Below are 27,160 nucleotides of genomic sequence, written 5' to 3' on the forward strand. Positions count from 1 at the left end.
CTTTGGTTAGGGGCTCAAATAATCTAAAAAAGCATACCAAAAGTTCCATAAACTGGTGAAAGAACATTTTCGAGCTAAAAAGTATCTCGCCTTGTTTAAAATACATATAGCAGTGGGGAGCAATGGAGTTTCTATAGTTCAGAAAAGGATGCATGCAATTCTGTTGTCATGGCGATTTTAATCTTTCCAATTAACAAATAACGAAACTTAAAATCAAACCAGCCACTGTGGCATGGGGAAAGTGAATCGCAGGATCAAAAATATCAATGTCTCCGCAAAGAAATATTGTTTCTATTAGGTTCATACAAAGTGGCGTCCTTGTGTTTCTCTCTGTTCAGATTTCCTGGTAAAAAAACATTCACCTTCCCCAATTACTGCCCAAATGGACGTCACCCAGCTCATGACTACTGGCTCTATGAAAATAAAAGCATTAACAAATGCTCAAATATTACAAACCAGTTCTTTCTAGGGACGTTAAACTGCCTTAAACCAAGTGGCAACCTCTGGTGTTAAAAACGAAGCCAATGTGGAAGTGCACAAAATTGCAGTTCCTTGAGTGACCACTTGAGGCTTGGTGCAAAAGCGTTGAAAGTCCCATTGACGCCCATTTTAAGATTCCTATATGTACAGTAGAAATAAACATGATTAGAGCCTTCTTCCAAGATCAAACTTGGTATCTAAGCTCATGTCTTTAATGGTACAAACCATAAAGGGGGCTGAAGCGTTTTGTTATGACTCACCCATCTTCATTATTTTTAGGATAAGAGTTATGCACGCATTTGCATAATAAGGGGAAGGATGAGTTGACCTGTCAGCGAGCACATATTGTAGTAGCTTTTTGTCAGGAGGCCTCATCCCCTCCTCTTTAACTAGGTTGACCAAAGGTTTCCAACATGGCGACCGCGGTCCTCTGGCTTCAAGAATACCCTTCAGAAACCAAAGGGTGGTGTCATTGGGACTACGTCCATGTTTTATATACAGTCTAATATATAACCAAGACCAATAAAAGGAAGATTTTATAAATGAAATTAACAACCACAATTATTAAAATAGAAAACAATTTCAAAGGAGAGGAAGAGCGCACCACAAACCGCATCACCAACAATGTAAAGAAACGTTCACATACCGCATGCTTCAACTGAGGAATAAATGACAAACTGGGAAAATAAAATAAAAAGCGTGAATTGATCACTGCTGTAAGTAACTGTGTACATTTCAGCCCTCTTTCTCTCTTTTCCTGGATAGACTGTGAGTGGTCCTTGGTTCTCCATCCAGCTGTTCTGATTTTTATCGTATCAAACCCCGACAAACCTCTCATGAGACTCACGCAAGAATTTCACAGTTTTTGGAAGAGAGCAGCGTTTTTTAATAAAGCTGCATTCCTTTTTTTCGCCTGCTGCTCAGCTGGATGGGGTAACACTCGTCCTCTGACTGCTCTCTCTCTCTCTTTTTCCCCCAACAATTCCTCCCTCCATCCCTGCACTGTGCATGCAGGCTGTAAATCACAATTAGGGGCTTCATTAGATATGGCTGATTTATTAAGTCCCAGTGCTTGTCTCTGGGCCTTTGAGCAATATATTAGCTGCCTACAAGATCTCATACATAGTTATGAGACATGCTGTTTACTGTATGGCATATAGGGTCATATGCCAATAGACATTAATTATTGAGTAAGACTCCATAGGTTAAATTAATTGCATCCAGATGATAAATCATTTGTGTATTTTTCCTCCAGCGATGCCTGCACTCTGCACTTTTGACAGCATATCTAAACGCTTGTCTCTCAATAACGTCAAATTGGCAACGGCATCAAAAATCTGTCTCTATTATCAGCGAGTGATCCGGCGTTTGAAAGGGTGCCAAGCATTTTGGAGCCTCATCCAAAAGGCTTTAACAAACACACTCCGGCATAGCTTGAGCTCTTGAACACGCACACATAAATCTGGCCTGCGTTCACATCCCAGTTACCCGGCTCTTTAAGTGTCCCTGGCTCACACAATACAGCTTTGTTCCCCCTGTAAATCAAAGTGCATTTATCACGCGGTGTATCAGCTACTGTCAACCATAGCCTGAAAACACAGCACGCAGATAAGCTGCTGTATGAACCCTCTCATGTCAAATAGTACTGCAAATGTACAAATACACACTTTTCTGACCTGCTACTCCTGTTTTCTGCAAATGCTAAATCCTCAAGTTCACGACTGTAGATTGGAAACACAGAAAAAATATCCTTAAAACCACAATCAACAATGTTTCATCCCTTCACATGAACCCAAAATCATTTGTTCGTCTCTCTTTCTTTGCATCTCTTTCTCACACACACCAGCATTGCCTGCTCATCCCCTGGCACCCTCATGGGCAGGATCATTGTACCTCAAGGGTATATGGAAATAGTTCTGGATTAGTTACAGCTTGAACAGGTGAGCTGTGACTTGTTCAGGCCTATTTTTGGAGAGTGTGAAATCCTATTGTTAAGAATAGAGGAGGGTTAACACACACAGAGGAGAAGGGAGACGGTAGAAGAGAGAGAAAGAGACTCTTCGATAACCCTTCCTGTTCTTAATCTGGACACTGATCTGGTCGGAGAAGAGATCAATTAGAGCAAGTCTGATAACGTATGCATGCTCGTAAAGTGACGTAAGATGAACATCACTTCGGGTGTCTGCCTCAGGTGTTTAAGCTCTTCAAAGGTTGCCTTTTGGTCGAACCTAGAGTAGCAATCAAAAAAAAAGTGCTTTATCTCAAAATAATGTGTGTGAATGACTGACAGCTGTCGTGGCACGCCTTCTTGATTTGCTGATAATTTGGGCTAAATTAATTCAGCCCACAGGCCAACATTTGGCCAATGATACAACTGAGTGTTGCAGACTGTAGAGACTCAAAGAAGCCAGCTTAGCATCTCTTAACTTAAGAAACAATCTATATTGCTCAACAGTGTTAACATTGTTGTAAAATAACTTAAAATTTTTAAATAAACTAGATCGCCCCTGAAATAAAAAAGTACTGCAATCATAATGCTAATTTTGTGAGCCCATTAACGGTAATTTCCAATAGGTTTTAGCATCAAGCTAACAATCTAAGACGTACATCCCGGCCCGTCAGAAGTTGCTCCCGACCTGGAGAATAATTCACCAGCTGCCGGTGGTGTGTTCTTTGATTTAAATACAACATGCTGATTTTACATAGGAGCATGGACTTTAAAATCCTTAAAAGTCTTTTAAAAAGTAATTGAAAATTAACCAAAAGTTACACATAGACAGAAAAAGGTATCTGTATTTAAATTTCTGTATCGAAACATTTTTGCAATTTGAGTTACTTCTGACTTTTCTTTTCATAGGACATTGAAGAGGACTGAATATTCACATTTCAGTTCCTGGAATTTGTACTTTCTTTTTCACTTTTGCATCAAAAATAACTTTAACAATGATTAAAATATCTAATAATTGATTTATCTCTGATGGATAATAGCTACAGCTCCTATTCCGACAGCCACTAGATACAGTAAACTTCTAAGTTAACAGTTAGTGTAATTAAAATGTTGAAGCACGGGCTTGTATCCTCGCACACACTTTCCTCTGGCTGACTCCTGGTACATGACTAATTGATGGTGACACAGAACAAAGGAGAAGATTAGGGGATTGAGTGTGTGACACACAGCCACAGGTCAGAAGGAGGTTTAGTCTCTAACTGATTATGCCGAGTGTCACCGGAGGACACAGCCAGTGCTGACACCTCTTCACTCTGCCGGGCTGCACGATCCCGGCCCAGTGGGTCAGGTCTGCTGGGTGCAACTCGCCTAGGAAACTGTGAAACAAAAATACAGCACATGGACACATATCGCAAAAAGCTTCTAAAAGACAAGTGCAGGTGTATTTGCACCATGCAGAAGAAAAAGGTTAGCATATATGTAACAGGCTTATGCTAGATTTACCTTCAGAAAGAGACATTAAAATCCAGTTAAAAGAAGGCAATATGTGTGTTATGAGAAAATATATTTTTTGGTTGTTTCATACCTTATTGTTCAAACAAATGTTTAAATTAGGAAGACTGGAAGCTTGTACTTAAAGCTCCTGTGAGGAAATGATTGCATTGATTTTGGTGCCCCCTGTGGACATACAGTAGTGGTGCATTTAATGGCTATGCTGAGTTTGTTTTACAACCAAACATCTCATCATGTCTTCTGTGAAAAGTCTAATATATCTCTCAGTGTGGAAATAGAAGGAAAGGCTGTTTCCACAGCTAGCTAGGAATCACGTTTTCTAACACTGACCCTCTCCTGGCTGTAGTTTAAGACATTAAAAATAACTTTGTATTGGTAACCAATCTTAATGCTGATGGTCTCATTGTTTTTCAAGATCGCTTGAGAAGCAACAATATTCATTTCAGTCTGTTTCATAATCAACTAAAAACTCACCACAGGAGCTTTAACCTGATGAAAAAAACATAAAATTCAATTAAAACCATAGACTAATGTGAAAGACAAGAATCTTGTCTTGTTGTTTCCGGCCTTATTTTTTAATAAAATCATTTGAATTAAGTGTAAAACTGCCTTAAACTTAAATCTATGACAAGCGTTTTAAGTTCATTCTAAAAATCCAGTGCCTGTATCAAGTAAAAAGGTAGAAATTACTGCTCAATTGTCCACTTATTATTTGTGTGAGCTTGGTTGAACACTTGGTTGCCATTAGTTTTAGTCGCTCAGCCTCTTTATCAGCGTTGCCTCTAATTGCTCGACGGCTCAGTTGATTTTGAAGCTAACCAGGAGCGATGTCATCCCTCGGCTCTCCCCACAATGGGACTCATTGGATTAGGTTCGAGCAGGCTTTGTTAAAAGCTGGTGCAAATCTAATCAAGGAAGAGACCTCAATTATGCTAGCATGTACTTAAACTATCAGATCGGTGAAAACGGAGGAGGGGGTCGGGCCAGTGTGGGAATGCAATCAGCAGCCATTAAGGTTGTTTCATTTTGGCTGATGGCAGCTTTAAAACGGGATGCAGGAGTTTTACTTTAATGAGAATACTGTAGACATGAAGAGGGGATGTTGTTGGTGTTTGGTGCTGAGCTGCATTCAGGGTCAGTCAAATAGTGTTCACAAATAGAGAGGGAAAACAGGTGTTGGCATTGAAGCAGAAAAATTGATGTAGAGGAGGCACTTTGTGTGCAGACTTTCCTCCTTTTTACAGACAACACTCAAACACTGTTTTTTAAAGTGGGTTGAACACAGACTGCAGAAGAAGCTGGGAATAAAGTCTCTCCAGCTACAACATGTTGTAGAATGTAAAAAGGTGAGGAAGCGTTTTGTTTGGAGAGAAGACGGACACCATGATCTAGGGACCAGGTGGTGTCCCCTGTAGCCCGCAGCACAACAGCTGAGATTGACCCTGACCGGCGACCTCTGTGACCCCTGACAGTTAAAACAGGAATCAATTATCCTGACTGTCAGCGAGTTCGGTGGCATTCCTAAACAGGAGGCCAGGAGTCCCAGCAGGTAGCATTTGTCACCAGTGAAATGAGAAAATCGAACATTTATAGACACTGTATGGGAGGGAAGATTGTCTAACTGTTCTGTATTTCAATACTTTAAGATACCGTGTGTTTTACACAATACAATCTTCTTTATTTTGATGATAGTATCGTAAGGACTGTAGCTTTAAAAAAAACTTTAGACCTGTCACAGGGAGGTCTGATTGGTTCATCAGATTGATAACTCGTGGCAGACGGCCACAGATGACAGATTTTCTTTGTTCCTTTTTCAGAGCTCATGAGTTATTCATTTCTGTCAGGACCTAAAGACAATTTCAAAACAAATCTTAAAAAGTCTATCTGGAGAAAATGACCAACCCTGCCTTTAAGTGCTTATATAGATATATAATGTAGGTTTTGTGTGTCATTTGTTTAGAGAGAAATAGACACTAACTGTTTATAATTCTGTTTAACAGTATGTTCCACATGCATGACATACTACATCTGAAAAAGAACAGGGTCCACAGGGTTCACTGTACTCTTGCTTCACTGTAACATTTTACCCTCTCTTCATGTACTACACTTCCCTCCACTGCCAACTCCTTTACATTACGTGACCTCTTCTCTGCATGTGTGTGTGTGCGTGTGTGTCATGTGCTTTAACTAAAGCATCATCAGCAGCTGTCTTTTCATCAGGAGGTTAATGCTTAAGAATACAAGTGTGTGAGAAGTCGGTTTGATGTTTTAGGAAACAGTACATGATGGGAGGAATACAGAGAGAAAACTTCTAGTATTTTTTTAGAACGACACATTTTGGCTTTAGGTTAACAAACTGTCCTCTGATATATCAACTGTCAGCTCTTGAAAGCAGAATAAATGTAACTTCAGTTTTTACAATTCTCGACCGTGTCATATATCTTAACTTTCCAATCTCCTTTGCTAACGCTGTCCCCTGTTAAAGCCATCGACATAAATCCTGAGAGTATATTGTTTAGTTTCTTTGTTTCTTGAAAGGGAAACCTGGGAAAATCGTACAACAAAGATTTGTCAGCCCTCAGCTGTTGACTCGGCACCCACAGGTGCTGCACTCAAAATGACCCTCAGGCAACAGTTGATAACCAGTTGCAATGGCCACCCCAAAGTTTGTGTGCGTGTGTGTTGTGTGTGCGCACAGTGGCCTCCATGTGTTGCTGAAAAAGAACATGCACCCCATCAGAGCAGCCTTCCATTGCATAAATCAAAGGTTAAAAATATAGCTCCATCCACACTCTGCCTCCTCATCTCGCCTGTGCATTACCTCATGAGAGGAGGATCTGCCTAAAGCCGCAGCGGTCGCACAACAGACAAAAGCGCTCATCTCCAGGAAGCCGCTGCCGCTGCCTGTGGTTTAAGAGCGAGGAGAAGAGAGGGGAAAAAGTGACTCAGCCCCACGGCTCCTTTCTTCTCCATGCCGACTTAGGGATAAACGGAGGGATAAAGCACAGGGGGAGATAATATTTAGAGCAGGCCCCATTTCAAGGGCAATAGAAGAGAGAAAGTGGGGTATGAGCTTGGGTGGTTTGGGAAGTAGCCACGAGGCTGCTCTATACTGTTGCTGGCAAAGGGCCTCGCTCTGGGGATTAATGTGTAAGTGGGGAGGAACCGCTGCTGGCCCAGCCCTGCCTTAAAACTCCCAGACCGCTGCAGCTCCACGAGCCTCTTCAAAGCAAACCAGATGGGCCTCAGACGGGATGTTGATGAGGCATGAGTGTGCAAAACACAAACATGCATGCAAGCACAAACACAAATAAATTGACACAGACACAGGCTGGAAAAATACATAACACACAAACATATGTACTTGTTGAAGAAGAGCTGGTGAGCTGGCACGCATGAACGAATGTGCTGACTTGGAGCGCAGCCGCGTTAGACCGCTGAAGTTCACTGCTCTTTTCCTCGTGGCTAAATGGAGCTCCTAACCACAAACCTGCTTTCTGTCCACTACAGACCAAAGTGGACTTTTCACATGTGTGGATAAATCAGATCAATTAACTAAACGGCCGATTCTCAGGAGGACATAATAGCTCTCTGTTAACATAAGTACTGAGAAACAACACTAAATTTGGTTAGATGCTCCCCATTAGCAGCACTGATCCATCTACTACTGTAAACAGTGATGTTCACATTTACAGCCGGAGTATAAAGCAGAGGAGGACATTGTTTTTTGGGGGGGGAGTTAAACAGGTAACCGCAGTGAGTTCATTAACCTATAAGCTCATTAGCTTCACACAAATCAGCCCAGTGGCTGCTTGCTGTCTGGTTACTTTTCTAACTCTTTGCAAATGACTGCCATTAGAGCGAGCATATGTAATAACAGAGCTCTGCAAATAGGCCTGCCATGATGCATGCAGTCTTTTCTCAAAGTCTTTCCCACCGCTGATTAAAGCTACTTAAGACTTTGGAGGATCAACTTATCGTATATCTCAGATGCAAACTCCTCTATCTACAAAAGTCCTGCTAGGGTAAGATTTGTGTTAATTTATGGCTTAAGGATCTTAGTCTTACAACAATTCTTTTTTTTTGGTAAAACAAATAAAAATCTGGATCTACTTCTTCATGCTCTGTAGGTAAACACTGCAACCAAAAAGATCCTGTTTTATTGATGTCAGATCATGTAGAACATTAGTCATAGACACACCCCAGCTCTTCTGATCAAAGCCATTAGATACAGCATGTACTAAGTCAGGGCCTTGAATTGAAAATCCTCCAACACACAGCAGCCTCTTCAAAAGCCCTATAAAACAAAGCTCCCACAAATTGTTGCTGTCACGACAGGATAGGTATCCTAAGAAGACTGTAATTTTGTTAGGAGGGTCCACTTGTCATCTCGCCGCCGTGTAATTAGATTTGAAAAGCGACTGCATGTTAAAAGAGACAATAATGTGATTTCAGGTTTCCAGATGAAGTGATGAAATTAGGGGAGTTTGATGGAATTAAAAATGGGACACGGCGATCCGGTTTTCCCCGAAACAATTATTTCCTCCAACAAAGCACAAGTTAGGCTGAACACAGAAATGTACGAGGTCTATATTAATAATTGCTTGTTTGTCTTATTTGACATCCGTCCAGCCATAAAATATAATCTTCCAAAGCATCAAAAACGGGAAGATGGATTAATAATAAATAATATTACAACACAGAAAAAAACTTGCATCCATCCTGATCAGATCATTTAAGTGTTGCTATTGGCTAAATCCACAAATAGCTACAAAACATTTTAGGTATTTGTATCGAACAAAACAAATACATGCAGAAACTTTCAATCCCGTCGAACAAAAACGATCCAAATCAAATTAACCACAAACAGAATCTGCGGATTTACAAAATACTTCATAGTATTCTCCATAGTCCTTCGTAATCCTGTATACCACAATGCCCTTATGCCCAATGCACAATACTCTTTAGCAACTAGCATTCATTGGTTGAGAAATGTGCCACCAACATTATCTGCTCTAACTAGTTTATTAATAATACCAGAAGTAAACCATAATAAATCAAATGTTGTGCCTGAGAATGATTCCGGCTTCCCTCTCACTTTCCTCACCAGTGACCTCTCACAGTATTATTTTGTGAACACTCAATAGAAGTCTGTGCTACAAACTGCCTGCAGGTCAGAGACTAAGCAGCAGGACAGAGATTACTACACTCAAGGAAACACACCTTGACTGTCCACTCTGCCACTGAGAATCAAACAGGCCGCTTGTTGACCTGGCTATGGCCTGGTTCGAGGGCCACTAGAGAGGGCCTTAATACGTATTCTTAAACAGGCGGATTAGCCAGATGGTCAGATCACTCTTTTCTTCAACCACTTCCATCTGTACATTTCATGTGTCTCTGCTCAAACCATCAAGATTGTCCGCTGCAGCCTCGCCAGCTTAATTTGGGCTAGTGTTACCTACAACACTATTTGACTCCAGTTATAATCTTTATTGCTCACAGAGTGAAAGTCCATTAAAAGGCATACTGTAGGTCCCGGCGCTGAAAGGCTCCTGGAGTGATGCCTGTAAGAGTCTTTAAAAGAGCCCTTTCTTCACCCGAGTGAAAGCAGCTATTGAGGGTGCACAGGGCAGAATACTAACCCGATTGGAGGTCTGCATTTGCTGTGAAACAAATCAAAAGCGTTCTGTATGTGCCCATGGAGAGGAGAGAGGCAGTGGATATGGACACGTTTGCTCACTCTCACACACACACACACACACACACACACGCACACACACACACACACACACACACACACACACACACACACACACGCTAGTTTGTTTGCTGCTCTGCAAACACAACTTAAGGAATTCAAACACTAACAAATCTTGCTCTGTTTCACTTTAAAGAACCAAATATGTGTTTTCATTCAAAAATCTCCTTATGCGCCATGTGTTACAGAATATCATCCAGAGAGCCAAACCTGGGTTCAGCGTACGATGAAAAGATATACTGCATGAATCAATAAGTGGAAACTTACGGAAATAAGAGACTTCAACTCCAACACCCTCTTCTCACTTGTGGATGATTTTAAAATTCATGAACATCACCTGAAAAAGAGGAGAGAAGAAGAAGAAATAAATCAATTAGAGGGAGATTTCACACCATTTTGGAGATAGACAGAGCTCTTCTGATACTAAAACCAACATCAGAAAAGGATAAAAAAAAAAAATAGCATTGGAAAGCAAATAAGACAGCATATCTATGTGATACCATCATTTGTTATCATTTGTTATCATTTGTTGTCACATATAAGTGTTTTTTTTGCTCTAAAACATTGATCCTAGTTTTACATATTATGGCTGCTAGTCAATGCGCTTACATGCACAGTTAAGTCGATCCACAGATTTAGTTGGACTACTTTCCTTGTCCCGGTATACTAGTACGGGGGAGAATGGATTTATTAACATTAATAAGTTGGCAACGTACAGACACTCAAAATTACAATGTCATAGTAGTCAATCTCGCTACTGATGTTCTTGTTTGCTTTTCCATGTCACATAGTGACACAGTATTCAATTCAGTTTTTCACATAAGCCATTAAAAAAGTCTCCTCACAGAGAAGTCGCAGTTTTTCAATTTAACCACTCAAACAAATTCAAACATTCAAACATTCAAACAAACTTCCATGATATTGGGTCGCAGGAAAAGTCAGATAAAGATGTCTCCAGTGGAAGGTAAGAAAGTGTTTGTTTGTAATGTTTGAGCCCCTCTAATGGAAGAGCGTGTTGCCGTTGGAATCAGGATATGTTTCAACGAACACTATTCAAATTGTCCACATCCCGTCCACAAAACGAGGTTCAACAAAGTATGGAAATTTAAACTGTAAAGTGTTTCTGGACCAAATCCATTCTGGACCCACCTGAGGTCCCCCTGCACTGGATGTTCAGGACAGAACAGAGATCCTCTGTGAGCCGAGCCAACCGAGGCTAACAAACCACAAACAGCGTGATTCTTGTACGAGGCTTTGAAGTGGAAAAATTGGCCGCAATCGCTCCTAATACGGTTAGTGATGCCTGATATTTGCTTTCAAAAATTGATCTCAGTGAGAGTAAAAAAGAAAAAAGGCTCTCATCAGAGTCATTCCTGGGATTCTGTGGCTATACCGGACCACTCTGAGAGCTAACCTGGGGTCAACCTTATTATAGCCTCACACGCACACAGTCACACAACACAAACAGCCATTTGCAAAACCAGGGGGTCAGAGGAAACAAATAACTACATCAAAGAGGTCAAACTGCCGATAAGAGCTTTAAAGGTAGCGAGATCAGGACGGAGTGCAGTAAGCGGGCCTCAAATTAAGAGAGAGGACGGGGGTGGTCTTAAGAGACAGTGGAAGGCTGCTAATCAAAGAAAGAACTGTACGGGGTAGATGGTAGATTCTTAAAGAAAGAGGCGTTTCTACAGACATGCAACAAAACACCGCGCAGCAGCACTTCTCTGACGCTATGCATCATGAAGGCGCCTTAACACAACATCTAAGTCGTACAAAGAGCAAAACAAACCGGCCTTTGATTCCACCATTTGAGGCTAATTGAGAACAATGAAGAAAAAAGCCAACACTGGGCATGTCTGATCTTTTATTCATGTCCTTAATCAAGCAAATGATTCTCCTTTGGATGCATTTTTCTCTCAGGGCACAATTAAGCGCAATTCTGACCGCAACTCAAAGGCTTGTGCACTAAGAAGTTCTCATGATAATAATAATGATAACAAATAGTCGGCAAAAAACACACATTTGTGTGGAACATCCCTGTAAACACTTCTTGAAGATGCAACTTCTTTCTTTCTTTCATTTTCAAAAAGAGCAGAGTTGCACAAGAATTTTATTTAATTTTTTAAAGTTAGCCGAAAGCCACCGTCTTAATCGAATGACTGCGAGGAGGAATCCCCTGAGCGCCGTTCACACTCTGCGGCTTTCGATGGCCCGTCTGAACACGTTCCAGATGTCTGCAGAACCAGTTATTCTGTTTCCTCTCCTTTTTTTTTCCTTTTTTTTAACCCCCCTCTTTACCCCCCATTCCTTTGCTCCACACGCCCTGCCACTCATCTGCAGATGGCAGATCTGACACCTGGAGGATGCTGGGTAATCAGTGAGACAGCTGGCTGCCCAGTAGAGGAGAGTTGCTGCTAGAACACACAGACACACTTACATGCAAGAATCCTGCAGAAAAGAGATCATACATTTCTGCACCAGCTGACATGAACACATGTAAATACATCTATATTCATAGAGTGCACTTTAATAGGATTAGGGAGGGTGCAAGGAGGACGAGGAAAACACTGTAATTTATAATAAATGTATTTATGTAACTATCTGTGTGCAGCGTTTGAGTGTTTGCATAATGCAGTTATAGAGGGTGTGGCCACAGAGTTCTGAATACAGATTTAAATACCTGCCTCAGTACTTTTTCAAGCTCTTACATGTGCATTTAAACTCTGTGTGAACCTTTTTTTGTATTTGCATTTTCAAAGCAGGGACAAAAAAATGGACAAAGTAGAGTTTGATAGTTTATTACGTATCATCATCCGCTTTGCTTTCAGTTAAAATGTTGTCTAAAAATGACTATTTCATTATTTCAGCAAACTGTAATGTCAAATTAAGATGTATGAATTTATTCCTCACATATATTAGCTTTTTTTTATTATATAAAGCATGACAGGTATTTAACTATCTATGCAACTTTTTTGGTTGCGTCCTCTAGAGCCTGTACGAAATATTTTGAAGTACATCATTTTGTAAATTTCCATATTGGCAAGCTGATATCATCAAAAATGATAGCACTTTTATCCTAACTTTGATTCTAAAAAGTCATAAAAAAAGCCACTGACAAAACTACCTGACAAATAGAGGGATGCCCTTCTTGGGAGTAACGGGGGTCTAGTTGAAATATGTACCTCACGGGGGGAGACTGGACAGGGGGCTCTCAGGAGGAAGGACATGACGTAAATAGAAGATCGGGGAAATGGCAGACAAAGCATAGCAACAGAGTCTGATGCTATGAAAACAGTTCTTGCCTTTATATCCAAGCTACAATTAGACTTATTCACTGTATCCATAGATGAATGGTAAAGAACATACTCGCAACATAATCATATCAGTTAACCCTAACTTCATGCAGAAATGTAAGGGGGCTGGCAACTTGGATCGGGTGACCAGCCATTTGTCAGGAATTATTATGGCAGGACATTTTCAGGAGTTTGTGGAAACACTAGTTCAGTTATCAAGCAGTCCGTGCTCAAAGAGACTCATATATAGACTCTCTCTTAGACAGCAAGCCCACATTTGTTCTTGGTGTGTAAATGTTGCGCTTGTTCTTTCCTCTTTATATTCAAACTCTTTAAAAACACACAAATTGTGTTATTTCTCTTTTTGTAATTTTCAAAGTCACTGGGTCTGGGTCTGTGTATGTGGAGGGGGCTGACATGAGCAACACTATAAAGTCATTCCATCTTTCCTCTGACAACTGCAGGAAGTAACAGCTACCTTTTTGGCCCTCTGTCCAACAGCTGTAAAACAGCACATGTTACCCTGCCGTTAAGCCAGCGGCAGAAAAATCCCTTCGAGCGGCTAAACGAAAGGACAGAGACTCACTTTTGGAGAAAGCCAAGCCGGAACATCATAGCCTTACAGATAGTAATACAAGAGAAGTAATACGACCTCTCGGCGTAAGATACGACGCAAGCCAAGGAGGTATGCTGTGTATTATAAAGAAAGAGGGCTGCACCTGCACAATGAATGCACACATTCACACAACAAGATATGCAGCACTGTCCCAAATGTTGTCTTGTTGCAGCTGTCAATGCCACTTGTGCAGACGCGGACACTCTGGAGTAAGAACAATGGAACTCTATGAGACAGAAGCTCTCTGAATGAGCTTAGCACCACATGAGGCTCCGCGCTGCCACTTCCATGTCTGCACCATAGGAAACAGAGTATGCTTCCAACCAATCATATGGGCAATTAAACCAGAATGAGGTTCACTTGACCCATACGTGATGAGCTGATAGCACACACTTGCTATCAGAGGAGTGCTGGCCATTTTGAACAGGCCAAATAATGATTCTCAGATAGTGAGAAGAGTTTTCTCTGTAGGGCTGCAGGCAAACAATGTGTCTCCCTGTTATTATGCTCTAATATTGTACCGCATTTCACACTTTGACGACTGATAGATGAACAAATGGGAAGGTTCAGAGGTCACTACCTGAGGAAGAGCCGAGTCAGGCTCAAAACGTTGTGTTCGTTGAATACACATAGCTAATAAATAAGTAGTTAGCATCTAGTATTAATTTGCTTTGACAAATATATACAGCATATTTACTCAGTCTTGATGAAATTCACTGCCAAAGGTTTTTTATATACCTAACACAGCGAATATACCGGGGTAAAGTTTTCTGACATTTTCTGCAGACAAAGCAGTCAAATCTTTCAGGACTGTTACATTCAAAGGTAGGAAAAAAGGCATGACATGATAGATATCATATACAGGTCCAAGGATGAATGATTGGTTGGGTTGATGTGTAATTGGGTTTAGGCCATAGACTATACAGAGCAATAGCTACCTGGGAGTGAAGCCAAAATACTCCCTGGTATTGCAGAGCTTCCCCTGCTGACTGGCTGCAGTTTAGGCCATAAACCCGACTCCTCCATGTTAACAGATGAGAGACAGGCCAAGCTACAAAGTTGAAATACTCGTCAAAATGAAGCTCAGTATAAGTTCAAGTAAAACAAACTTATACTCATTTATTGGTTAGTCATCATTCATTCATGTTATTCCCTCTCTCCCTCGATCTTCCTGCTCAGATGATTAGCTGATTAGGGGCTTTTACTCTTTAAGGGCTTAACCAACCGGGATTCCACAATGACCTCTATCCACCAATCGTCCTGCTGCTGCGCTCAAATTTTAAAATTCATTCTCCTCTCTTTCTCTTTCAGTTTGTTCGCTGCGACCCTCCTCCATCACAGACTCATGCATTCATCTTTACAGTGTCCAGCTCCTGAGAAGCCCCCTCCTCATCACATCCTGCATACTTCCATCACCACCACCAGGGTCTAGACTCCATCAGGGGGTATCCTATACTGCAGTCGGCCTCACTACTACTTCAATTATATGCAAACATCACGATGGAATCAACGTGAGACTTTGCAATTTTTTTTTTTTTAAACTTGTAAAATAAAAAAATACCGTGTGAGGGGTATTTTGGCTTCACTAACAACGGAAGGACACAACGACTTGCTGTCTATATTTATACACACCCAATGGTTCAGGCTGATAAAATTGCTTAAGATTAGGGAAAGATGATGTTCTATTGTAAATGTTTTATGTTTGTGATGATAGATAAGACAGTGTTGCAGATATGCGTGTGGGTGGGCAACCCGCTTCTCAGAACACCTTTAATAAGAGGAACCAGGGAAGGGGATGTTTGCATGAGTGAAAAGCCTTTGTGTTCCTTTCACAAAAGAGCTAGGTGAACATTACAGAGGCTTAAGTGACAACATGTATTCTCTCCTAAGTCGCTGCTAACATGAAATATAGCTAAAGCAAAGGGAGGGAGGGCGGGAGAGGGTTGGTAGGGGCAAGCGCCAGCACATACATCTAAACCTCACCCCTCTGCTCGCCTCTACCCCGAGGAGATTACATTATTGCTCTCGCTATTGTCTCGCTCCTTCAAGACAAAGCCTGTTCCACTGTGCAAACAGCGCGCCTTGGAAAGATTGTAAAAACAAGAGGTGAATGTCAAAGGCAGACGTGAATAGGATCTCTCCCTTCTTTTGTCGAGCTAGTAAGGTATGCACAAACACATCGCTGCGTGACAGAGAAGAAAGAAGGGCCTTGTGAGGGAAGGAGCCGGAAAAAGTTGAAGCGTCTTCAAATGAAAAGGCCAATACCGTGAGAAGTCTCCTGCCTGACTCCTGGGTCTATAGAAAACCCCCTCCCCTCAACAAGTATTTGGATGAAAGACCCCCAAAACACACAGAAGGCATTAGGCGAAAGACGAAACAAAAGGCCTGGAATGATGACCTGCTACAAAGAGAAAAAAGCTACGATTTTTTTTTACCTTAAAAAAATAGAATGTGCAAAATAACAAATTCATTAAGCAAATTCAATTTCATTCATTTGCTGCAAAGTGATATCAGATGTATGAAGAGCAGCCAACCACTGCTGAGCTCCCACTGTCCCCGCCTGAAGTCAACCCTGTCACGACCCAAACAAGGCTTTAACTGTCAGGGGCAATAATGAGGGCGACCTCGGCTCCCTCTAATTTACAAGGCCAGCGCCAGGCTGTAATTAATTGCTGCGTGCATAAATGTAAATGAGTCCACTGGGGAAGTGGAGGGAGAGAAAAAAAACGGCTGTCAGGCCAATATTCCAGCAGGGAGCAATCTGCGAGAGAGGGGAATGATTTAGAGGACAGCGCACAAATCTGTTGCTCCGTAAAGCCCGGAGACGTAGCTGAATGTGAGGGGAGGCTTGTGGAGGTGGTGGGGGTGGTCAATGGGAATGAAAAAACTGTAGAGGCAATAAATATTACATATTTTATTCTAACCTTCTCCTCCCCCCCATATGCTTACAGTTTGTATTCATAAAAGAAATCAAACATAAAGTTTATCTCCTCTGCCAGACCCAGACTCCCCCTCCAAACACTGTTCTTACTTGTTGCACACATGTTTTTTGGGGGGAGAATTAATATTTCATTTCTGTGATGCAAAATTTATTAACGAGAAAAACTTTTTCCCTTTACTTATTTTTTCCATCGTTTTTTTTTTTTTTCTTCTTCTATTCCACTGCAGTTTTGTTGCCCTGTTGGAGGCTGAAACAAACTTCTGCTCAGCCACTTGTCAGCGAGGTCCAGCCTGAAGAGTGATTACATGGCTAACGGTCATTGATCCGATATCCACTGAGCTGCATTTTACAGTTCTTGGTATTCTATGATGCCACTTACATTTTGTGTCCCGGCTCGATTTGGAGCTGCTTATCAGAAGAGGACATTATTTCTAAGCTTATATATTAAAAATAAATGGAGTAAGTGCTTTATTTTAAGTAATATTTACACATTTACACAAATTGGCAGAATGGTAAATGGTAAATGGACTTCAGCTTGTAGAGCACTTCTCTAGTCTTCTGACTACTCAAAGCACTTTTACACCGCAGGTCACACCTACACATTCACACACTGATCCCATTCATACACTCATACTCCGCCAACAAAGCAGTGGAAGCAATTCAGGGATAAGTCTTGCCCAAGGACACATCTGAAATGTGGCTGCAGGAGCTAGGGATCGAACCCCCAACCTTCCAGTTGAGAGACAACTGACTCTACCAACTGAGCCACAACCGCCCAATAATGAAATAGACACCAAAAGACTGCTTGTGTATAGCAATAGAATAGCACAAAGCATACAAACTACATTTGATTAGATGACCCCATTTAGAGAAAAACATTTTATTATTCACGCATTGTACATTTAAAACACAATTTCTGTTTGTTCTCAAAATTTAAATGTAATGCTACATGCAAACTATGCGCCAGGTAAAAAAAAATCATATGATTGTTTGCAAAATGAATTGTGTAATAGCCCAATATATGCCATGATTAATTAATGCCCTATTTTAACCCAATATCTGGAAGTTAAGAGACACCGAATTTGCAATACTTGGAGATTTGCTTGAACTTAGTCGTAAGACTTTTGAGAATCGACTTTTCTATCACATTGGTATGATGTAAGGTTGATTTGGGTTTCCAGAGCTTAAATGAGATGTGTGTTTGAGTTAAGTCAAATTGGTGGGTTGTTTCATTTTCTTTCAGCTGACACACACCATAAGTCCCTCCATCATCACTACTATTATTGTGTACCTTACCGTACCCACCAGCAAAAGTCTCAGACTTGCACAATGACAAACAGCACATAAAATCAAAGGCGAGGCAGGCAGAAGGAATATGTAATCATTTATGGCAGCTACAATAGCAGCTCTCATTCATAAATCTCCTGCACAAAAGGCCCCTGCTTAACTCTCTTTGTGTGCGCCAGGAACAAACAGGCACACAATCCATTGTCCATTGAAACCTGCACAAATGTGAGGAAAACACACGTGAAATCCACAATGTATGGGTCAAAGTATAGTGACACTTTAAGACAAACACACACACATACACACGGCGGGCCCCGCAGCAGCCACAATAGCGTCTTTATGACATAAGCTTCTTTTCACTACAGTGCTTTACAAAGGCAAATGAGATTTTTCCTATAGAAGGCCTCCAGCAAAAACAATTGACATCACAGGCCAGCCTACGTATGTTTCCCATATTAAACAGGGAGACACAGTGTAAGCTGCTTGAGAAGGAGACCAAACAGCTTGCTGAGGCAGCGATTTTCTCCCCTGTAGAAGCAGGCCCTCCTTCAGGGAACCATGGACTGCATGGGCTGTGGCAAACAACTGTTTTATGTGGTTACACACACCGGCTGAGAGCCAAGACAAATGAACTACCTCGAAACAATGCTGTCGTAGGGTTTGACCTGATTGGTTGTTTCCAGTGTCATCTCATCTCAGGCTGAACTGTAAAACAATGTTTGCTCCCAAAATATCATGTCAACAGAAGACGATTAAAAACTCCAACCAGGTGGTTCCGGTTAAGAGCCAGCAAATCTCTTCTAAAGAATCACACAAGAGCTCACATATTTATTAAAGCCTCACAAGACTAAATCTCAATATTTAGTGTCTTGTGTGCTATGATATTTTTTTTTAACGGCAGAGTTTAGTTCTGTAATAATAATAGACTTGCTAACATTATAGAGACATAGCCAGCATTGCAATTGTAGCTTTGGAACAAATAAGGGGCATCTGAGTGAAAGTGTTTTCTTCTTATTAACTTGGGATAGCAGAACATTTTGAAACGCATCACTCATGTTGTTTTCACAAATACATTCCTGGAAATATCTAGTAGATTTCAGGAAAGCCTGGCTTAGGAGAGGGCGCGGTGGTCTCAGGAGGCAAGACATGATGTAAAAAAGACCCAGTGTAATTGGACGTATTCACAGAGTCAACTAAATGGGGGGAAAAACACACTGAAAAGAGAAGCTTGATTACGTGCTGGTCATGCAACAGTTGCTTGTGATAAATCTTTCTGAATATTACCTGCTGCCTTCATACAACAGCTCACCCCAACTTCACATGTAAATTATCCCAGGGAGTCCGAGTGAAAAATGTATCCATTCACATAGGCTATCAAGCTCACCCCAAAATTGTTGGTACAATTTCAGGATGTGTGCATGTGTGAAAGCACCATCAGTTTCCAAATACAATGACTTTTTCGGCCCCAGGGTTCTTGCTTCCTCCTTTAATTCTCTTAATTTTGAATCTGACGGCCTCAAACATACATGTCAGGTTCTGCACGCACTCAATGTTGCATGCACCGTTGTTCTGTGCAGAGCCAGGCAGCTCAGCCCTGCCACACTGGCTGTGTGTTTATTAAAGTTTTTTTCTCTCTAGTACTTTTGTAGCTGCTTAATGAGACTTTCAACTCTCGATGCTACTGTTTAAAGCCAAATATTAAGAGGCTTGACGTGTATCTTGCATTTCTAATGTGTGAAACCCTCGGGCACAAATGTCAGCAGGCCACCATGCTGCCATCCTTCCCACCATCTAAAGTGTGTTAGATTACGTGGCAGAAACCTGAGGCCTGAGCACCGTCAGCTTGATACCCGAGCCAGCGCCGCTCCTCTGCAAAACCCCGTCATCGCTGAACAACACAATCCACACTTGTGCTAATCCAACAGTGTGCAGAGAACATAGCATACCATTTATACAAATAGACATGAGGCTGGAGCGTGTCGGCAGCATGTCGTGTATGAATACGTTCCCATGCACTGTACAGCCCTGGGAACTTCATGACACAAGGAATGAACCTGTGTGTTTCATGAAGACAGGCTGCTTTCAGAGCTGTCCGTCAAGCTGAACATTTCTATTCTGAGATACCCAGCTCCCCTCTTTCTCTTTTTTTTTACCATTTCCTCCATCTCTCTACTGCAAGCCAAAACATTCACCACCATCTGATCATGACAACTGCTCGATTAAAGGCTTCTTTACGGCCTGGAAACCATGGCAACGCCCTGCGTAGACAAGCTGGCCCGAGACCAATCAGATTTCGGCTTTGGTGGGTGGGACCTCTGTATCTTGGCCCTCGTTGCTTCACCACAGGGACATTTCGGAGGCCTCGCACCCCGCACCACACTGCCACGCCCCATTACTCCAAACCACGACGAGCAGTAAAGTGAAGGTTAGCCAGCCCGCTTTAAGAGGAGGGTGACACTTGGGCGGATGGGAGGAGCAGAATCAAATTATGAAAGCAGTGTAAACACGAGCTCAGAACAATCACACTAGGCTTGTTTGCAGCTGTTTGAACGTCTCAATTGATCTATTGCACTTTGTTTGTCGAGGTGAGAACAGACATCAACATGCTCCATCACTAAATTAAAACTCATGAGAAGAGGGGCCTTGTCGAGGTTGATCACAAATTAGATGCATGAACAAAATGTGGGCATTCACCAGTGTACAACTGAAGACACTACTCAGTTGCATCATGGGAAAATAGGGTAACTTTTTCTTTCACAGGTCAGAAAATTAAGGATATCAGAGCTGCTGCTGCTGCTTCATTTTGTACAATTTGTTATGTAATCTGTCCTTAAAAAAAGTCCCACAGTTATGCAAGTATAGTAATGAACTGCTGATGGACACTTTTAAATATGATACCATATGATTTCATACAATACCATAAGATGCCATACGATTCAATACCTTAAGATACCATATGATATGACATGATACACTATTGTCTCCTTGTGGATATTTGTCTTGGACACTAGTCATGCACACATTGAGCTGTCCCTACAAAAGAATCAGTCAAAAGGAGCCATAATAGGCAGTAAAAACAAAAAGAGGCAAAAAGCAGCAGCACATAAGTCTGTCACACGCAGAACACTACAACTCTTTTGCCGTTTTATTAAAGGAATTCTCTATTTTTGTATCAAAACATGATACCTGTCGCCTGTACAGAAAGAAGTTATTGTCAATGTTACTGATCCACTTCAGAAACATCCAATTACTATCCGACCTTGTTTACACAATGCACCAATTACTAAGTCACGTATAATAGAGCACATGGAGCTAAGAAAACAAGTTATGTGTGACTGTACATCCTGCTCATTTCTTATGCCTCTTAAAACTCATTGTATTCTTTACAACGCTGTTTGAGTGTAATGCATCACAGCTAAAACATGCACGCACTATAACGGGTGCTTCTGGCTTCTGGTGGTCTAAACAGCCGTTTGCCACTTTCATCAGCTTCTTTAAGAGACACATTTGAAGAGCACAGGAAGCTGTATCCTCAAGCACAAACATTTCAGCACATTTTGTTCTTATTTTCCAGGTTTTAAAACACCAGTTTTTTGCTGAAGGTTTCTAATGAAAGCTGCAGTGTTGTACTACAAGGACTCTGGAGAAAACTTTTGTCAAGATTACTTGTCTCATGAGAAATGGCATGAGCATTTACAAGCACCTGAGAGTGTTTCGTGCAACATTAACAACAGACTTTTATCAATAGGTAGAGCAAATAATATTTCTTTGTTTGTTTTAACCCACAGGGAGTGCCTGAGGGGTGGGGTTTATAATGTGTCATGACAATTCAGAAAGAGTCAGCCTCGGCTGTCAGCCCCACAAAAGACAAGTCAATGTATCTTTAAACACTTTCATTTGATTGTCAAAACTTTCAGGCACTCTTATTGTCTTACATATCAAACCCCACCCATCTGGTTCTTAAGCAGGATAAACCAAACCTGCAGATGTTTGCTCATGACACCCACTTTCCCATATTGGCTCCGTGTTAAGCACACTGTAGGCCAAGTTATTTTAGTACATTTATTCTGAATAGTTCTGTTACTGAGAAGAGAGCCCCTTTACATCGCACACATTTCCATGAACTTTTCTGTATAGCAAGGAAGAAACCCACCAAAAACTGACTATTTGAAGACTGCTTGATAGAAAAATACAAGGAGAGAGAAGTCAAATAGAAAAGACTGAAGCTTTGAAAAGTCCTGGACATACAGACATGCTTTCATTTGATTTCTCTTTTCTGTAAAATCAGCAGCAGCAGTTTAATCGCCAAAGCATCTGCTGCTGCTGCTGCTGCAGCTGCTGCTGCTGCTGCTGCTGCTGCTGCTGCTGCTGCTGCAATCCAAGGCCGTGACTGACAGATAAAGAGCCACTTGAGCGCGAGCGTCAGTCACCTGGTCACCCCATAGTCCTGTTAGAAATACCTAAAGTCTGCACTCTGATTGGCTGAAACCAAGAGAACAACTACAACACTTTAATCTTTTAATTTTATGTCCTTTGAGTGAGCAAAGAATCAACTGTATTGGCAGATGTATCTCCAGGTATCCTTCTTTGCTCCGGGCGAAGCTTAATCGGCAAATCACGTGCAACAGAGGAAAAAACACATCTGAATTATGTCTTTTTTACTCTGATAAAAGTGAAACATAAAGTTACAATGATGGGATTTCCATGAGCCAGTAGACATGAATAACAACATTTGAAGGTAATGGGTTTTGCATAAGCAACAGACATTTTTGAGATAAGTTTCTGTTGGAGTATTCAGATCCAAACCAGTTAATTAATCTATGTTCTGTCTTTAAAAAAAATAAAAATAACGCTGCTGTGAGGAGTTATTAGCTAATTATGAAACAGACTTAAATTAACATTGATGCCTCTCTATGACCCTCTGAAGCAAAATCCATCAGCATTAGGATTGACCATGTCTATAATGTCTGAAATATCTGGTTCAGGGTCACTGTTTTTTTTTCTTCGAATGATTCACTTGACTGTTTTAAGAAAGCAGGATGAGATGTAGGGCCTGTGTCCAGTAAGACTGTCACTTTCTCAATAAAACAACTTTGAAGGAATTTCAGCGATGACACGGTACAATATGACCTTGCTGACGAGAACACCCGTTCAGAGCGTGCAAAGGTCCCTGGTAATATTTGCAACTCAGCTTGGAGAGTTGTTTAAACTCACAAAGCGGCAGCATATTAACGTCATCAACATTTTCAATACTTGTTTTAATCTTCATTGTTTTAATGATCGATCATTATCGAAAAGTACTTAAGCTTTTAAAAAATTGTTTTTGACATACTTTTAACCAATCGCTGCAGTGACCAAAGACAAAGAGACTGCTGTCAAAATTGCAAAATAAATTGGGATAGAATATATTTAAGGAATTTAAACAGTATGCAGGAGTTTGTCTCCATATTTTGTGAGTTAAAAACAAGAAATGTCCCAATATTGAGAGCCTAGGACTTGTTTTGTTGTTGCTGTGGTATCACTATTGTTTAGGAAATCTACCATGTTTATAAATAAGAGGTGCGATTGGTTTAGTTTATGTGGATTTAAGCCACCCTTCTCAATCGGCAAAATCAGCAGGCATTTTTCAAAGGCTCTTGTGTAAACCATACAAGTGTAAATCTTTGTCTTCTGCAGGTATATAATAGCCATTGTTAATGTTGCACACAACGGTGACACACACCCTGTGTGGCCTGAGAAAAAGGAAGGAAGGAGAGAGAAGGAAGGAGTGAGGTAGTGCTGGTGTGTCAGGTAAGCTCTCCGCTTTCTTATTGGCTGGTGGGGAGCAGGTGCTGGAGATTCAGCCACAGAGAGAAAATGTTGGCCCGAGCATTGAGAAAGAGAAGAGAAGAGAATAAGTGCGGCTGCTTGTTATTCTCGGCTCTGGATAAAAAAAACGAGAGCGCTGATTCCAAGGTTATGTGCTGGTGGAGAACAGAGGACAGAGCCACAGAGACGTACGCCCACCCAGCAGGACACACACTCTCCGTATCTCACACACACACACACACACACACACACACACACACACACACACACACACACACACACACACACACACACACACACACACACACACACACACACACACACACACACACGCACACACACACACACAGTGAAGAACGAACATGTATGCAGGAATTAAAACTACCTTCACAGACATAATGCACAGACACACCACACAAAAAAGTGCTCATTCATCTGCAGCTGTGCAAAAGTACATGTGTACACACACACACACACACACACATGCACACACATGCACACACACACACAACTTATTGGCTCTCCTTTAACACATTTCCACATGCAGAGTACACACCTTAAACACACTTAGACATGCACACACACCTTAAGAGTTTTTCACATGCAAACACACACATAAAACACATTATATCTATAAGTGCATACAACTTTAAACACTCTTAAACTCACACAAGCCGACGTACACATACGCACATTACAACACACTTACACATACACCCTTAAACAAACCTAAAAAGCACACACATACACACCAAACTCACACATGTAAGTTAAACACACCTTCACATGCACTCACATTCCTTGAACACATTGACACATGCACAACACACACTTAAAACACACTAAGACATGCACGTCTATTTACACATACACACACATACACACTTACAAATGCACTCACTCACTGGATTAAATGGCAATTTGCACATGAGCACACTTGGCCACACACAGAGGAAAATTTGATGGACCTGTTCACGTCAACAATCAAGAAATAAAACACATACACACACATAATACACACACACACACACACCTTAGATTGCACTGTGGTTAAGAAACTTATGGGCATCTGCCAGCGTGCTTCAAGTGCTCATTCTCCTAGGGCCTCAGCCTTTCTTTTTCTGCAGCAACACTGCAATTTGGGTGTGCCGTCAGGCCAGAGATAAGTATAGGCTGACTAATATGCACTTAGGACCCAGGGAGAAATACTTACAGCTAAATGTTTAATTTGTGTTTGTACAACACATGTCCAATTTGGGGGCTGGTGTCTTTTTCAAAGAGCCCGACAGCAAATAATTAGGACTGTACAGATCGGCCACAGGCTTAAAATGGTGGAGCGACGGTTTCCCAATGAAGGTGAATGACATCTTGAAACAACAACATGTGGAAACACTTAAAACGGTAACACCGTGGTTGGAGATAGTTCCACAGACAGTGAGAAACATGACGAGTCCATCCTCAAACTGTATGTGCTTCCTTTGCACAACAAGGTGTTGCTGATTTCTGATAAAAATCAAACCGACTGTTGATACCTCCCTTCACTCAGCTCACCCTTTCTTTCAGCCATCAAATATCTCCATCTCAGACGTTCAAACTGCCTGCACCTTCCCTCTCTCTCCTCCAGTCAAGATTCACTCTGTGCCACACAAAAAAGGCCTCACCGAGTCCAGGAAAACAAAAAACAGAGTGCATTGACTCACTTTTGCAATTTTCACAGATCAACATTCAACAGAAGATAAAATAAATAGATATTTGAATTCTTATGTAAAATAAAAGTAGAGATTTTCTTAAAATAAGAACAGGGACAGCACGGAAAGATTCAGATGATTTATATAATGAAGTAAAAAAAAATGCATAGAAACAAAACATATTGTCAATATGACTAAAGGGTTTGCACACACATACTTAGGTCATCCCCTCATAAGTCATTGCCCCAGTGTGACCACCTCAGTCAAAAAAATATGGAGCTGCCCCAACATTTTTCTTATTTTTTTTTTATTTTACTTTAAAGTACATCACAAAACAATCACAACCAAATAGAATGTGAATACACTGCCTCTCTTCACTGCTGATTACATAACTTGCTGCTATCAATCATGCCAAGCCACTTTAACCATCACTTGTCACTTCACCATTCACATTATACCCCCTATTTTCTATTTATTTATCTAATCTATTCTGATTACATTTTTATTTTCTTTGACCTTCTTCTACTTGTCATGTGCTGCTGCAACTGGGGCTCAATAAAGTTGTATTGATATGCAGCACACACACCGAGTAGCGTAGTCAGAATAACTTTATTGACTCTTTCTCGAGTATCCTAACATCCAGAACAGGATGCGCATACTGCCCCTAGTGGCAACACTGTACTTAACAGTACTTATCAATACATCTCCCTTTTTCAACAGAAGATGATATTCATCTCAACATAAATATTGCATCTTTCAGACAGGTAGTACAACGCAGCCTGTATCAGAATCAAAACTTTATTTATTTTTCCTGTTCTTTCACATCTCTTCTATCAGTCTTTTTGGTCTCACAATTAGTCTCTTGGACACTTCTCTTTGTGTTACATCACTGTTCATGTTTTTGTCTGTCACTGCTGTTTTAGGTGTGTCAGGTGGTTGGTCATTTTGACTCAGCATCTTTGTGTCATTTGTGTTGCTGTCCATTACTCTGAAAGAATGATTTTGAGGTAACTGGTAATAAAGTATTATTCTGTTTTAAGTTTATTTCACATGCAACCTTAGCATGTTTGTTTTCAGTGGGAGGAAACCGGAGCACCCGGAGAAAACTCCCACCACGAGGCGATAACTCTGCGCTCATGTCTGCTTATACTCACAGGCAGCACTGCTTAAAAGTTCTGCTCTGATATGTTAAAGCACTTAATTAATCTCCAAACCCTTGCTTGTCTGTCGCAGTGTGTCGTGGCTTAGGTTCCCTTTCATAAAAGTAAACAATTGCATCGTAGTCAATTTCCCTTTTGCCTTGTGAAACATCTGTCATATTTTGATCTTCTAGGTTCATGTTATTATTGTCATCGAACCTGTACGTCCAAAGGTGCTCCCATTCGTCCTTACTGCTGCTGTGACAAATGATAGATGACAGGCGGTAACACTCTGATCTTTCATCGTCTACAGGAATATATAGATAATGAGATGGGATCACAGGTTTGCTACGTTCAAACACATCTAAGTTGGTTCGAGGCAAGAAAAGGGTTACAATGTCTAGGCAATTCCAGTTTCTTTCTACCATCATAAGGGAGCCACATCGGGTACATGTCACCCCGCTTTCGCTTTCCTTGATTCCAAATGTAAGAAGAGAGGAAATCGACATATGCGCACCCACTGGTGGTAAAACGTAGATCTGGCCTGGGCTTTCTGTGCATACTGTAGTGAATTCACAGTCAATACACCAGTCTTTTCCGCTAAGGTAAATTGTTGAATGCACCCCACACTTGTCCAGCCACAACAGTAAAGACTGTATTAAGTCAAATGGATGATTTTGATCCCCC

General features: G+C 41.2%; 1 protein-coding gene across 1 annotated transcript in view; it reads right to left on the reverse strand.

Annotated features, from left to right (window-relative positions):
* Window positions 1–27,160, reverse strand: part of LOC109985962 (transcription factor SOX-6-like) — a 125,583-nt gene that overhangs the window by 93,701 nt on the left and 4,722 nt on the right. The window contains exon 2 of the mRNA XM_065956885.1: window positions 9,966–10,035. The gene's annotated coding sequence lies outside the window, so the exon portion shown is untranslated. The remainder of the gene's footprint in view (window positions 1–9,965; window positions 10,036–27,160) is intronic.

Source organism: Labrus bergylta, chromosome 7 (assembly GCF_963930695.1).
Source record: "Labrus bergylta chromosome 7, fLabBer1.1, whole genome shotgun sequence".
In the NCBI taxonomy this organism is placed as follows: Eukaryota; Metazoa; Chordata; class Actinopteri; order Labriformes; family Labridae; genus Labrus; species Labrus bergylta.